Source organism: Anser anser (genome assembly GCF_964211835.1).
Source record: "Anser anser genome assembly, chromosome: 3".
Lineage (NCBI taxonomy): Eukaryota > Metazoa > Chordata > Aves > Anseriformes > Anatidae > Anser > Anser anser.
In genome coordinates, this window is record NC_139722.1 from 84,377,458 (window position 1) to 84,392,521 (window position 15,064).

The 15,064-nt window shown below is 36.2% G+C and overlaps 1 protein-coding gene across 4 annotated transcripts in view; it reads right to left on the minus strand.

The window, feature by feature from the left end:
- The window catches only part of AKT3 (AKT serine/threonine kinase 3), a 153,544-nt gene that overhangs the window by 76,952 nt on the left and 61,528 nt on the right, over positions 1–15,064 (minus strand). Inside the window, exon 2 of one of the 4 annotated variants that reach the window (XM_083829613.1) lies at positions 12,478–12,553. The exons of the other annotated variants lie outside the window; for them this stretch is intronic. The gene's annotated coding sequence lies outside the window, so the exon portion shown is untranslated. The remainder of the gene's footprint in view (positions 1–12,477; positions 12,554–15,064) is intronic. 4 annotated transcript variants of the gene reach the window in all.

Genomic DNA, 15,064 nt, shown 5'->3' on the forward strand with positions numbered 1-15,064 from the left:
TATGACTCTAAGAACATTTAAAATATGTTCCATGAAATACATGTTCCATTTTTTGCTGAAATCTGCCTGGACTCAAGAATTGAAGCCAAAACAAAACCTTACATATCAGTTGATCCAGTATGAGTTTTAAAAATATTAGCAACCTGGTCACTTCCTTAAAGTTGAGCAGATCGTAATGACAATCTTCTGTAAGGTTCTCATACACTACATCTTACTTGCTTCTAGGAGACTGCTATGACAGACAGTGCCCCTGTTAGTTGATTTAAAACCTATCAAGATCTTATTCTTCTCTGGAAGGTTCATTCACTGGGAGGCAGGTGGCTAATAGAAGAAGACTTGTTCAAGGGCAGCATCCAATAAGGACAGAACACCAGTACACCCAAGCCAGCTCAAAGGTTCAGGTTTCAAAGAAAGTCCTCCTTTCTGTGAGGAAGAAACTGGACAGGGAGATAAGCAGACTGGACTCTAAGAATTAGGGATGACAAGGTAAGAACACTAATTAGTCACCTCAAGAAAAAACAGAAACCATCGCTTACTTGCATACACATGCTCTTAAGAGATGCAGTGCATACTTTTCTGATCACTTACTCCTTTCTCTTCTTAGGGCAACATTTAAGATCGCATTTAGCTTCTGCTAGGCACTCAAAGTCTCTTAATCAGATTTTTGATCATCTAGTCAGTTTTGCAGTTGACACCCTACCTAGAGAAAAACTGTTAAAAGAGCCTACTACTTCCAAGCTTTTTTGAAGAGAGTTAGGCACTTTGGACAAAAGCTAATCACAGGAATATATAAATAATTGAATGACAAATAAGTACCAGCTTATCCATGAGCATAACTGTACCTCTGTCTTCACCCTCCAAACTATAGCCAGACACAGGACACACAGTTTAAAAGCAATAGCTATAGCTTCATAAGGATCCTGTATATTTCTTTCACAGAGATTTTTCTTTGAAGAATGTTTCTCCTAAATGGTTCCCAAAGATGAATCACAGTAACACCCCTTTTTCAGGGCATCTGTACAAACTCATGCACATACACAAATATATAACCCCTTTTTTCCTTGAAATGACCAATATTCCAATCCCTCTTCAACACCTATACAGGAATATTTATCATCTGCCTTTTATTTATTTTGTAATTTAATTAACAAATGGGTGAAGACTTTTGAACAATAAAGTAAACAGTGCTATCAGTAAGCAGTTCACTTAACTGCTGAAGTGGTTTAATGGCTCTCAAGATGCACTCTAGGTGCTCTCTTATAACCACATTCCTTCTATAGGATCTGCTTAATGATAGAAAAACATTTTAGTCCATACTTCTTAACAGACATGTTTAATGGACTGTTTTGAAAGAGAGAAATCCTCCATACAAAAAGAAGAAGAAAAAAAAAAACCACAAGACAACAACAATAAGAAACCCAACACTGAAACACAACAGAGTATTTGGAAAGAAAAAACACTTTCATGACTTCTACCTTACCAGCCCAAATAAAACAAAAACATCTTTCACAGTTTAAGCAGTATTTAATTACTTTAAATATGTCTGGGGTGTACGTTTAACAAGTACCTCAACAAAAAACAAACAACAGGAAGTTTACATCTGGAAAGTCAGTAATTCAAGTGAAAAGACATTCCAGGAGAAAGGAGTCCACACAGGATAACCAACACACAAGACAACCTGACAATTTAATGAAATGTAGCTGTGGTATTTAAAAAAGCAGTGGATCTGCCATAGAGAATTAATCAGTTTGTACCCGACTTCCTGCTGAGTTAATGTAAGCTAAATTATTATTTTGCTTAAATTTACACCCTTCTAAGTTGAAAAACATGTACTCATAGAATCTATTTATTAGACTGTAAGAAGAGGTCTAATTTCAACCACCGCAGCAAAGAAAGCCAAGTAATACATACATGTTTTTAATTCTAGTCAAAGTTTTTAAAGCTGCTTGAGAGAAGAGGCACTAAAATGCATATCTCAAATATGTACAGACAATAAATACATATGCACAATACAAATTTAGAATCAGGTTTAGGTTGTTGGGGTGTGCTTTTTTAATAACTACTGGCAGAATACACCCCAAAGAGGAAATAATACAGCAGAGCATTCTTGAGGTACATGAAAATACAATCTGATCTTCGTGCAAAAAGCACTAATAAATACACTGGATAACAACAATAACAAAGAATGCTTAAAGAACATTTGTTCAGAACATGACCCTTGCAGCTAGCTCTGTACTCGCCTACTGCAACTATAATGATTTTTCTTTTTGGCCTTTGACAAATAGTATCAAGAATCCTGCCTTCAGGACATTTCAGAAAATATGTTTATTCTAGTGATGCAATGTTTGTAGTTTTGATACTGTGGAGGAGCTTCACAAAGAAGCGTTTTCTAAGAAACCATGTGAGTGTTCAACAAACCCACATCAGATTAAGTATATCACTCCAAGTTTGCAATTTTTTCACTTCACCTCAGGACTCAAATCGTCTCTTCAAACACACACTTCAAGTCACACACTTCAAGTCACATTCAATGGTTGCAGTTTTTAGCCTCATCCATTTGTAATCCCTAGCATATGGAAACTTAGAAATTCTTGAAAACTTATTTAGTAAAGCCAAATTAATCTCATTATTAAAAAAAAAAACTGTAAGTTTTAAAAGATCACTTTTGCAAAACATCTACATTTTTTAATATGTAAATGGTTTTAGAGGTGTGAAGGAAATGTCTTTAATATACAGTGCTGATAAGCAACAGAAACCTGAGTTCAAAAACTTGCTTCCTTAAAAGAAGCAACAGCTGCCACACAGACATAAGTGAGATTTAAGGGAAGGGAAAAAAAAACCCAAGCCCTCCAAGCAGAGAACACCAAAAATCTGCCTCTCGTCTGTGTCATCAATTTACAAAAATGGCTTTAACAGAAATAATATACAAATATGGTTCTCCCCTCCTTTTTTTTTTTTCTTTTTTTTTCCCTTTAAGAGGCACTTCTGTGTTAAATCAGACTGTAGTTCCCCTGTACTAGCATTTAATAAACAGTTGGGGAAAAAAAAGTGAATGTCTAAGAACAAAATTATAGTAAATAAACTTTAAAAAAAATAACTGTTGGCACATGCAGTTTTTCTTTAAAAGAAACAACTGTAATTAATGCCTGGTCAAGTAAAATATCAGAAGTAATGCCAGTGGTTCTGAGATTGAATTTACTTACCTTGGCCCTCTGAGGGCAGTGTTACCTAACGCACGATTAGAAGCAGCAGTAGACTATTTGACTAAGTCTGTAGACACTAGTAAATGTAAAGTGCTCCTGTTTAATATTTACTCACTTGTGATTTCATGACAACAAATTTGCAACACAGTTCAAAGCTATTGTAAAAAAGAAATGTTTTAAAAAGCTAAAAGGTATACCTGTCCTCATAATTCAATATATGCTCTTCAATACAATGTGTGCAACTATACCATCATGCAAAAGGTTTGACAAAAATCTTACTGCACACCAAAAAATTAAGTGAAACTGTATTTTTTTCGAACATGCATTGGCATATAATAAAAAAAAGTTTTTAAAATGCTAACTCCTAAGAATTTTCCAGCACTTCAAAGAAGAGCAGAATTTGGAACTAACGTTTTTTGATTCTGTCTTTTATACCACAAGACAATGATTATTTATTCATGCTGTTTTCCCACAGTTCCCAGTTCACTAAGTGACATTTTGAGCACATCTGTACTTACATTAGACAAATGAATTTTTTCAGTCACAACTAGGAAATAGTATATAGCATTTCATGCTATACATGGGCATCAGCGTACACCACAGCTAAGCTTCCATTAAACTTCCTACAAACTGGGGAATGGTTCCAAACATGATGTTTGGATACCAGCGTAAGCAAAACGCCATGATATGGACAGTTAAGGGCACTTGAACTTTTATATGACATCTCAACAACCCAGTGAAGTTACAAAGACTGGTCAATTTATGCTCCGCTCTTCACAGCTGTGTGGTGAGAAACCTGTGGAAGCTATACGGATGCTATGATTTTGCATAATGCAGGCTTAGGAACATGCTCTAGAAGTTACTCATCTGAGCAAGAGAAGAAGAAAGCAGACACAACGCTCTCCCTCATGCCAGCCAAGATGTACTGAAGAGCTGGCAAACAAAAGGATCATTTTTTCTGAAGCGACAGTAGGTTGTGATCAAAATTAAGGACTGCTACAGGTAAGGCAGGCAAGTTCCAAGCAGAGATGGAGTCACCACATAGGGTGGAGGCACTAAGAAATTCTCCGTGGTCTCAGTGTACTTCTCTGCACATACAGGTACAGGAAGAACTGAGTTTCTCAGTGGGAAGTTCTTCCCTGCTTCTGTTTCTGAGTTTGCTTCCTCTCAGGTTCTGAATGCAACCTACAAAAGTGAGAGGTTGACTAGGGCTCAAATCACCACGCACCCCCATCATCTCATTACAACTACTGGAGTGAGTCAGTGTCCTGTCTTGTATAAATGCAACCTTACTTCAGCTTCTGTTTTTTATTCAAACCTTTCCTGTTGCATTAATAATCGTTTCTTTAAAATATATAAAAATCAAGAGGAAAATATTCCGTAAAAGACAGACATGCCACTATTCAAATGGCAAGCAGTTTTCTAAATGGGTATCTAAAAATTACCGATGTGTTTTGGCATCTCATGGAAAATAAGCAGTAGCAATTCATACTCAATTTTGATATGCACAAAATTTTGTCCTTTTAGAAATCTGTACCAGAAATACGAAGTTATCTGACATCCTGACAAATTGAGAATTGACCTTTACCATGTCCATTTTGAGCCAACAGGAAGAAAAACTTGCCAATTTCAACATCACTCTCACTTCCCCTCCATTCTTAAAGGATAAGAATTAGAACAATAAATAAATTAAACAGAAGTTGATATTAACACATACCGTCTGGAATAACATGGTACTGGATTGCATTGACATCCCTGAACAACAAAGGAGATCAATATTTTCTAAATGTCTGCTATTCAAGAATGAAACACAAGGTGTATATGCTGGAAACATTTGGAAGCCCTGCTCACATTTCTTAAATCTCTCTCTTGCTTATGGTTTTACAGTATCAAAGCACAAAATGCTACAGTATTCAGCTGCTTCTACAAGGAGTTTTGTAGTTTTTAATAGTATTGAGATGTATTTGTACTAAGTGCAATTTAAAAAAAATAAAGTCTCAGAGGGTTTTTTTTATTGGTAAAAAAAACTTCAAGTTCTCAGTACTTTTAAATATTTATAATTTTTTATACAGAACTATCAGCATTAATTAGTAGACTGTATAACAGAAAACATAAGACTTTCCTTTTTTTTTTGGTCAAGTACTAGTAGACCAAAAGACCTTTTTTAGATTTTGCAAGTATTTTAAGAGTAGGACAAGTGTACAAATATTTATCTATAAATTACACTGAAAAAGATAGCTGCGGCAGTAATGATTTAAATACATGTACTTCGTAGAAATATATCTATTAAATAAGATGATAAAATGTAAATGATTTTTACATGTAGCTATGTTGAATTAAACATCATCTTAATATTCCCTACTTACAACTTTTTGTATAACAGCCAACTCTAGTTTACGTAAGAAACCTCAAACTTTCCATTGTTTGCAAAAAGAGTATGATAAGTTTGACAATAGCATTATCATTGAGTTGAGTTTCTTTGACAGATTATTGTGTTGTCAAAAATTATGTCTTTCCCCTCTTAAAGCTGGTATACTTCCTAGCATGTTTTTGCAAAGCAAACCGTCTCACTTTTACAACTGGCACATCACAATAATTTTAAAATAGCTCCTCTAAACTTTATGCTTGTCACTAGATATGCTCCTAGCCCAAGACCTTGTCAGGTGCCAAAAAACGAGCACTAACCTCATTCATCTGAATTTTTTGCTCAAGCACACGATTAAGGTCAACATTTTCATTTTACCATTTAGCCCACATCATTTGCAAACAATCAGCCTGAGACACATAGAAACATTCCTCAAACTGCTTGAGCTGAAAGAACAGTTTTGTTACCACTGTATGCTTCAGGATTTACTTGAAAACTCTTTGGGTGCATAAAATCATGATAAACAATGACACGGTATTGCTCAGAGTACCTTGGGCTTCATACCAGCCATGACACGACACAGCAAATGGAACACTTCTGTAGAGAAGAACCAACAACCCAGGTAACAGGCGAAAAGCAATTCACCATCTGCAGTGCCACTGACCTGCATCTAGACTCAGATGCAGAAGTCAGTACTTGGGTAGGAGGCAGTCGCACCTGAATTTTCAGTTAAAGACATAATCCAAAATTGACTTTTTCTGCTCAGACAAGATGATGATAAAAGGAGACATGAAATGTTCCCATAAGCAGTTATTGTTATCAATGACCTATGGACCTGATGCCTATTAGACCTAAGACGGAAGACGTAAGAAAAGTTGGGGGAGGGGGTGCATCTTGGGGTTAAACAGTGGTTAGATTCATTCAGGTAATATTTAAGGCATACTGTAACTAACCAAAAATCCCTGATATATACTGGTAACTGGAAGACAATCTGCAACCCAGAGCCACAGTACACCTCAACCACTATTTCATTCTCCACTTTTCAATTCAATACAGATATCAGATTGCTGAATTTGCACATAATATTTAAGAAAAATAAATAAGACTTACAAGTTCCCTTTTGTATTTTTAAACTAAGAGATCACTTGGATAAGATACTGCTTTCCTTTAGCCTTTTGGGGCAAGCTTAATTTCTTTTCACATTTGTATCCATTTTCATATTTCTTTCACATTATCCTGGAAACTGGTATTGAACAGCACTCACCAAACAAGAAATAAGAAAGGATTTTAGAGAAAGAAAAAAAAAAAAACATTCCTATATAGTGATCCAATTTTTTATTTATTCATTTTTTATTTGGAACTGTCAAACAGGAAAGTACACAAGTTATGGCTGACCAGCTCCTTGCCTTTGGAGAAAAAAATGAAAATAAGATCAAGTGAAAGAGAAAATTAGTTGCTAATCTCATGCTAACCCCTAGCATTTACTTGTCTACTATATAATGCCAGACAATCACCGATTGGCAATGTCTGCATAAGAAAAGCTCAGGATGCAGTAGTAAGGGTATGCAACGTATCAGTCTTGAGGTAGACAAAGCTACATAAGAACTTGTGTAGCACCTGTCCACCAAATGTCTGAGACTGAAATAACTGCATTATTCTTTCTACTTCCCCAAGTACCAAATTTATCAAGACTTTTTTTTTTTCTTTAAATCCACCACATGGAGAAATCAAAAGTTTTCTTTGCTGCAAGAAAAGGCTCTTTTTAGGAATAAACAACGGAAGGAGGGAAGATATTAAACTCCTGAACTAATTAACAGAAGTAAAGGAGGCGGTGGGGGACAATGATAATTAATATGTACCCTCCTCCTAACCAAATCTCCACATACATTCATTCTGTATATGCACACACAACAGCAGCATCATAAACCGTCTCAAGTTCTTGCCATTATTCAGTTCGACATCTGCACATGTTTATGCGTCTCTCCAAACAACCTCTTGAACACCCTGCTGGAGCTGTCATTTTTTTCTTCTCCCTATCTGGCAGATGGCAAGTCAACAATCGGCATCAACAGCAGCCGAATATCTCCCCCCTCCATCCGACCCCCCTAAACAGACACAATAATAACTTCTTTGTGCTTCCCCACAATGCAGCTGCTTAAACCATTTCGCTACAAGGCTGCTTTGCCTTAATAAAAAAAAAAAAAAAAAAAAATCCCTTCTGTCAAGTCTAAAAAGCAGCATAATGTTAAGCAAGCTAAAGCCACAGCACAGCTGCAAACGGGCAGACACATTGACAGCTCCTCCCTTAACAAAGCCCTGTGAATTGAAGGGGGTTCATCTGAGGCTCACACAGTAATTAGTATAAAAAAGTCCGACAGCCTCTATTATGCTAGGAAAAAAAAACTGGACAGAACTGGGCTGCTGTTTTGCGTCAAGAGTTCTGCTGCAGAGTAGATAAATCATGTTGGGTTTTTTTCCTCTCTTTTTAAAGACAGTAATAAGGAGGATGAGAGAAGCTAATTTGAAAACTTGGACACAGTAATTGTACCATATGGTGAGCATTTATCCCTTCTGAAATACACGCTAACAGTCACTTACATGCACAGTGCTTTGTTTTACAGTTGTTATTCTCTCTACCATATTCATAAAATGGATCTGAATATCCGATACTCCAGAGAAGTTGTGTGTAATTAGCAACAAAACTGCCTGAGCTTAATATATTGGCTTACCGTAGCAATCTAGTTAATTGCAGAAAATCCCATGCCCCCAAATTTAAATACTGTCCACTTCAAGGATTTTTTTTTATTTCTGTCAAACTGGCTAAATATCATACATAATAAGGTTCAGAGAAGTAATTTATTGACACCAGTACTCCTTGATACGGTTGACTCTAAAATGCACAAGCAGGACACATTTTCCTTGTCATCCATGTAGGAGAAGAGAGAGGAATTAATTCAAGAAGCATTTAAGGGAAACCCCAAAACACTTAAGTTCCATCCTACTTGGAAAAGGAATTGCTCCATAAACTTAACACGCTGAAACTAAACTTCAGAGTGTGGCATGGCAGGGAGACAAAGACTTCAAGTCCACCCCCCCATTTCCATCCCGTTTTCTTCCTGATCGTATTTTCCAGTATTTCTGTTAGCAATTCAAACACTTCATTCACAAGAATCTTCAAAATCATGAAAACATACCATTCAACCCTCCGGGTCTGCTCACTCTTTGCCACACACTTCCAACTTTTCACCCTGCTTATGCCAACAAATTACACAGAAAGCACAGAAGATAAGGAACCAGCTGACCTAAGGTGGGAAAATGTAGGTTTCTTTATTTAAAGAAAACACTGTATTTCAGTGGCAAGACTAATAAATCTTAGAGGTGCTGTTTATAGAAAATAAAATGTAGTGAACTTCCAAGCAAGGGAAATAAAATCTCAAGCAGAAGATGCAAATTTGGTGAAAAATTAACCAGACAAAAAATAAAGTCTGCAAGTGAGGATCCTGGTATTTGCAAAGAACCAGAAGGGTGTCTTTCTATTAGCCTTCACCTCAGAAGACAACAACAGAAATCTGCTTTGTGCCTTTCCAGGTAACACAAATACTTTCACTGCCTCCGGATCAAAAATGAGGTATTGGAGCAGTGTGCTAGGGACTAAGGTGTTTTAGTGCAATGAACTAGAGAAGAACTCCCTCCCCCAAAGAAGAATGAAAACCAGTTAGAAAAATACTTGAAAATTTCAAGTCAGTTGGCTGGATGGGAATCTAAGAAAACTGCTTATAATTCTGTTTTTAATCATACTCTTAACTAACGCAAACTGACAGAAGATAAACAAAGCAGCGCTGCCTTTCAGTAAAAAAACCATGCCCATCATACCTAAGGGATTTCTTCTAAAACGTCAAGAAAATAAAATGGACAAAGACTAACTGACACAATTTATTTCAACTTCTAAAAAGCTTTTAATAAGTCTAAGGAAACAGTAGCTCTGAGAGAGAAGAAGAAAAAAAAAAAAGCTGTGTGGTGGAACAAAATAGAAATGGGAAACTGGGTAAAAGAAAGACAGCTAAGCAGGATCATATGGTCAAACTTCAATTACTAATGCTCTATAGTTCTTTTTTAGGAACATTTTTAGTTAATATATACATCAGTGATCTGTGATCACCACTGTATGTACTGCAAGGCAGTAAAACTGTTCAAGACTACTAAGAATGTGAAGCATTTCTGAGTGGCAATGCTATTCCAGTGAGCTGAGATGAAAAGCACTGAAGAATTACTGAAATTAATAAATACAGGAACAATCTTTAATACTCATATAAGATGTGCAGTTTTAAATTAACCACCAAAGACCAATTAATGCAACCATTGCTTACGTGTGCATCATTGTAAAGAAAGAAAATCAAATATTATCACTTGTGAAGGTATAAAATTTTAGGAACACTAAAAATATTATCATTTCATGATAAATGATTACAGTTCTGCTACCTGTATTTAAAAATAATAATCATTACAAGAGAACAGAAGGGCTTCAGAGACAAAACACACCAAAACCAACTAAATAAATTTAAAAAATAATAATAAATCACTGGAGTTACAGAGGAGGGGAGAGAATGACTGGATTAGGCTTCAGTTTCAAAGAAAAGTCTATGGCTAAAGGATTTAATGTCACAAATGACCAACAGCAGAATACCAGTCATCTGAAAAGAACGAATTTTCAGAAGAGTTCAGGAGGGGATTTTCAAGCATCCAGAACCTACAGTTACAGCTGGAGTCTGCACCATGACAATGCAGCCTCTCTCCCACCAATTCAGCACCGAGTATCTCTTCGCACCTTTAGAAAAATCAAGCCTCTCCTTCAGTGCTGTAAGGAATTTTTGAACTCCTGTAGAAGTTCTTTGTTTTTTGGGTTTTTTTTTTGGAAAGAAAGTCTCACGTTGAGGAAATTGGAGTAAACATTCAACAGAGGCAGAATGTTCCTTTTAACTGCTATGTATTTCTGTCCTATCACAAATCTGCTACTCAGCCAGACAGTGCTAACAGTGAATGAAAGTCCCAGTCCTTGGCCACTTTGGGTCATCTTATGTGCAACCTACCACCAGCACAATGTGCTTGGGATGGCAAGGAATATGTGTGAAGAAGTGTGCTGTGCACCCCATGTCCCGCTCCACCGTGTCAGCTGAGCCAACCCATGCAGCTGAGACACACCTACAAAATCATCTAACCAGAAGCACACCCTAAAAAAAATTTAAAAAAAAAAAAGGTTTTGACCTATTTCAGCTCACTGTACGACTATTTGCACAAAGGAGAAACGGGAATAATAGGCTGGAGGCATGAAAGATGCAAGGGAGAAGAGGCATCAGCATGAACTTATGCAAGATTAATGACTGATTTATTGGACTGCTAGTCTACCACGTGACTGCAATTCTTGTTTTCCAGTTAAGCTACAAAAGCAGGTTTGAATGATTCAAATTTCTAAGATCAACTGCATCATTAAGCAATGATGCTACCGCTGACACAATGTTAAGCCAAGAAATTCCCTAATACAACTTCACATTTTATATAAACAAAGTATATTCTGACCTGTGTCAGAATATATCCTGACAACCTTTTTTATACTTGTATGTACAAAAATTATAGATAAAAAAATTTGTAAGGTTTAAGGAGTATGCACGAATCCTTCTACTCAGGCAAATAACTGAAAATTCACTTAAAATTCTCAATGTGAAAAATCACTTGAAATAAAGTACTTTGACATGTATTTGTGAAGTAGCAATTACAATTTAATGATGTCAACAAAATCTTAGCGACACAGAGATCCCAGTGCAAATTGATATTTTGAGTTAGCCATGCAGTACTTCCCATACTAGAAACAGCACCAAGAAGATGAGAACAACTTGGTCATTAATGTATTTTCTTAAACTTGCAGACTATAATTAAAGCAATAGAAACAATAAATAAAAAAAAAAACTCCAGTTTTTAACCACAGGATTCTACATATTTCTACAATATTTTACTGCCTCAGAATGAATAAAACTGCTCCTAACACCCACATATGAATCACAATACAGTTTAATTTTAATATACACATTTTACAGTATTTTATCTTGCATGATTTTGTTACATTACAATTGGAATAAAGGTTCAGGCAAGTGAAATATTTTTAAAGGCTTAGTTTTTCCACTCCTCTGAATTAAAAGAAAGCTTTGCTCATGAGCAGAAACGTGAAATTCTTGAACCTGCAATTTTACTAGCACAAAAATTTTGTCTCATTTTCAAACACTCTTTTAGAACATTTTAAAAACAGAGCTTTTAACTATGAACCCCCAAATTCCAGCCACAAGGTGGAACTGAAAAATGACTGACCTAGGTAAGACACACAAATTTATCTAACCAGATGTGGTAAACTCAGGATAAGGTTTGTTACTGTTTTTCACTAACATGCACGTCTTGTGGTTTCTCTACTACAAGCATACATTTTTTTCTAATCTGATTTACTGAACAGTTTTTACTGATTTAGCCTCCAAAATAATTTTGACACAAAGGGCAATCTAATATTTTATCAGATGACCTTAAATAAATCCCAGCAAACTGGGATTATTTTATTCAATTAAATTATTTTATTCAATGCCAAAGGCAAACTTTATACAAGAGAAAACTGTGATAATCTCTTCCTAAAATTGGCCTTTCTGAAATTCAGACTGATTATATATACAATTATTAACTGACACCAAATATTTAACATTTGTGACACCAAAATAATAGGGACCAATAAGGAACTGTAATTTTCCAAAATATATTTGCATTAATATTGAATTAACAAAACCAATTTGGTATGGTTTTAGTGGATTTTTTTTCCTCTAGAAAGCAAACAGCACAATTTTCTAATTAATAAAAACAAAATGGAAACTGACTTACAACACTGACTTCAAAATCCTTGTGAAAGTCTGTACTGGTGATGTCACAAATGCTGTCACATCTGAGCGGGTATTGTCTGTAGAAGGTTCAGAAATGTCCATTTTAATCAAAACATTTATTAGAGGTAGTTGTGTATTTTGTTTTTATTTTAATGAATTACAGAGTTCTCTAAAGAATCATGGTTGCAGCTCCCTTTAAAAATAATAGATTAAGTAAAGTATAGACTTTACTTAATGCATCTGAAATATATTATGAGGATCTGATCTACAATGGATGTAGAAAATCATGTAAGAGTGAGGGGAAACCTATACTTTATGGTTCCATCAGGCTTTAACAATGATGTTCACATAACACTGATGTAACATTCACATTTTCTCCTTTGCTTAAAATGTCCTACAAATTATAACTTCCTCAGAGTACTAAAATGCCAATGATAAAGTATTATAAGACAGGAAAAAAAAAAAAGCAATTTCTTATGCTTGCAATTATTTTTAAATTAAACCTTTCAACTTCATTGTACTTAGGAGAAAAATATTTTCTTCTATTTTCTCCACTCCAAAACACTAACTACTCAATTACTTTTCTTACATCTGGGGGTTAACAGAGCACCTGAGTCAAGAAATCCTCACTTTAGTGGTAGGTCCAAACCCCCAGAAAAAAAATTTAGAGGCAGAGTTTTAAAGAGATAGGGATATTTGTTCACTTAGTTGAAGGTTTTAGGCGTCTGAAAAAAACTTGCTTCTCTCCCTTTTCCCTGTGCAGCTGGGAAACGTGGCACCACCAGAAGTGCCTTGCTGCCCTTTGGGAATGGATTCCAACTGTGCAGGTGCCTGAAGAACTCATAAAAATTCACCTTGGTATGTAGAGCACAGAAATAGTAGACTCATTTGATACAAGCCACACATATTCTATAAGCATTTCTATATGACCCCAGTAAACTTCATCAAATGAAGAAAAAGCCTTGCCAAGAAAAGCTTGCAAGTGAGAAAAAGAGATTTAGATACAGAACTTCTTAAAACATCTTTTAAAATTTTGTATTTATGAGTTAAGAACTGGAACAAATGACGACAGAATAAATCTATGCTTCTACCTAGTATTTCAAAGAGAAACAAATCTAATACCAGAATTAGGTATGAGGCCATATGGGCAGTCTATCACCTGACTACCAAACAACCGTACTAAAGCTCACACATGTTTGTTAATCCCAAGAGGTAAAACGTTGCTTTGTCTTCTGGGGGTCGTGCTGCAGATGAGTGCCCGTTATGATGCTGATGCATTTTTCTGTGCTAAGATCCCCAGGGAATTTGAGTTCACCATCAGTGAAACAGACAGAAATTTTTCATCTCCTCTGTCCTAAAAGTCTTCCATTTTTTTGTTTATCAAGTGTGCATGTAAGAATAGCAAGTAGCAGCAGCACAGCTGAAACAGTTTCAACAAAAGCTTGTCTTCTGACTGCCTACACTTTAATTCAGTTAAATTTTATACCAAGACTATTTAGTTTTCAGTGACAGCTTGATCTTGTACCAACAGATCACATGTTTGATAGGGAATGACTGAAATTTAGTGACATGATTATTGGTTACAGACAGCAAGCCCTCTCCAGACAATCTGAGATGATTAAGGGGAGGGCCATTTCCCAGAGATCTGGCTATTCTCTGATGTACTTTTTATCTCTGTACGGAGCAGAATAAGGTCGGACCAAGTGATCAAGAACGATTAAACTATAGAAACACTCTGGCCCCCTAGAAGCTCTCATTCTCTTGAAATAAGTCTGTTTGCAGATTCCTCCAGTTCCAACTATACACAACAGAGAAGTACAGATGCTGTTTTTGTAAGGTTTGGGGTTTTTTTTTCCTCACCGTTCGGATCCTGCAGTCCATTGGTTTTACTAATGTGATACACCAGTTGTGCAGCTCACTTGTACAACAGGAAGAAAAAAAAAGGGGGGGGGGAGGGGGAAGAAGGGGAGGATGTCAAATGGGGAGCTGAGAGCAGGAATAGGACAGTGTCCCATCAAATCATATCACTGACCCCATCAGCCTGGAAGTCATGTTCTTGCTGGAATCAGCATGAAGTGGCCACAGGCATGCATTCCAGACAGGGTTTAGCTCAACCTCCTCCTTCATTCATTAGCAGCATACTGCTAGATACGATGAAAAGTAGAAAGAAAACAACCTCTGGATACTGTTCTAAATTTTTCCCCCTCTCTCTGGCACATTAGGCATCTGTTTAAATGCTGTATTCATGTGGGTAACAAGTACAACGGCTGCATGACTATCTATTGTTAATTGTACACACACCAAAGCACAAGACATACATCTTCTTGCTGTGGCCTCCGTTTGCAAAAGTATGATCATGCTGCCCAGTTGCATCCTTTAGACACGTTTGCTCCTTATGGTAGGAAAATGCAGAAACAGTAATACCTCTGCCTTCAATCAAGAAGGAAAATGAACAGTGGCTTAAATGATACTTTTAGTCTTTCTCTCTCTCTCAAAATCTGTATTTGTGCTACCACAAACACGTTTTAATTCTTAACCCAGCAACACTCCACACACTACAGGAAGTAACACTCCATTGTCATTAAACG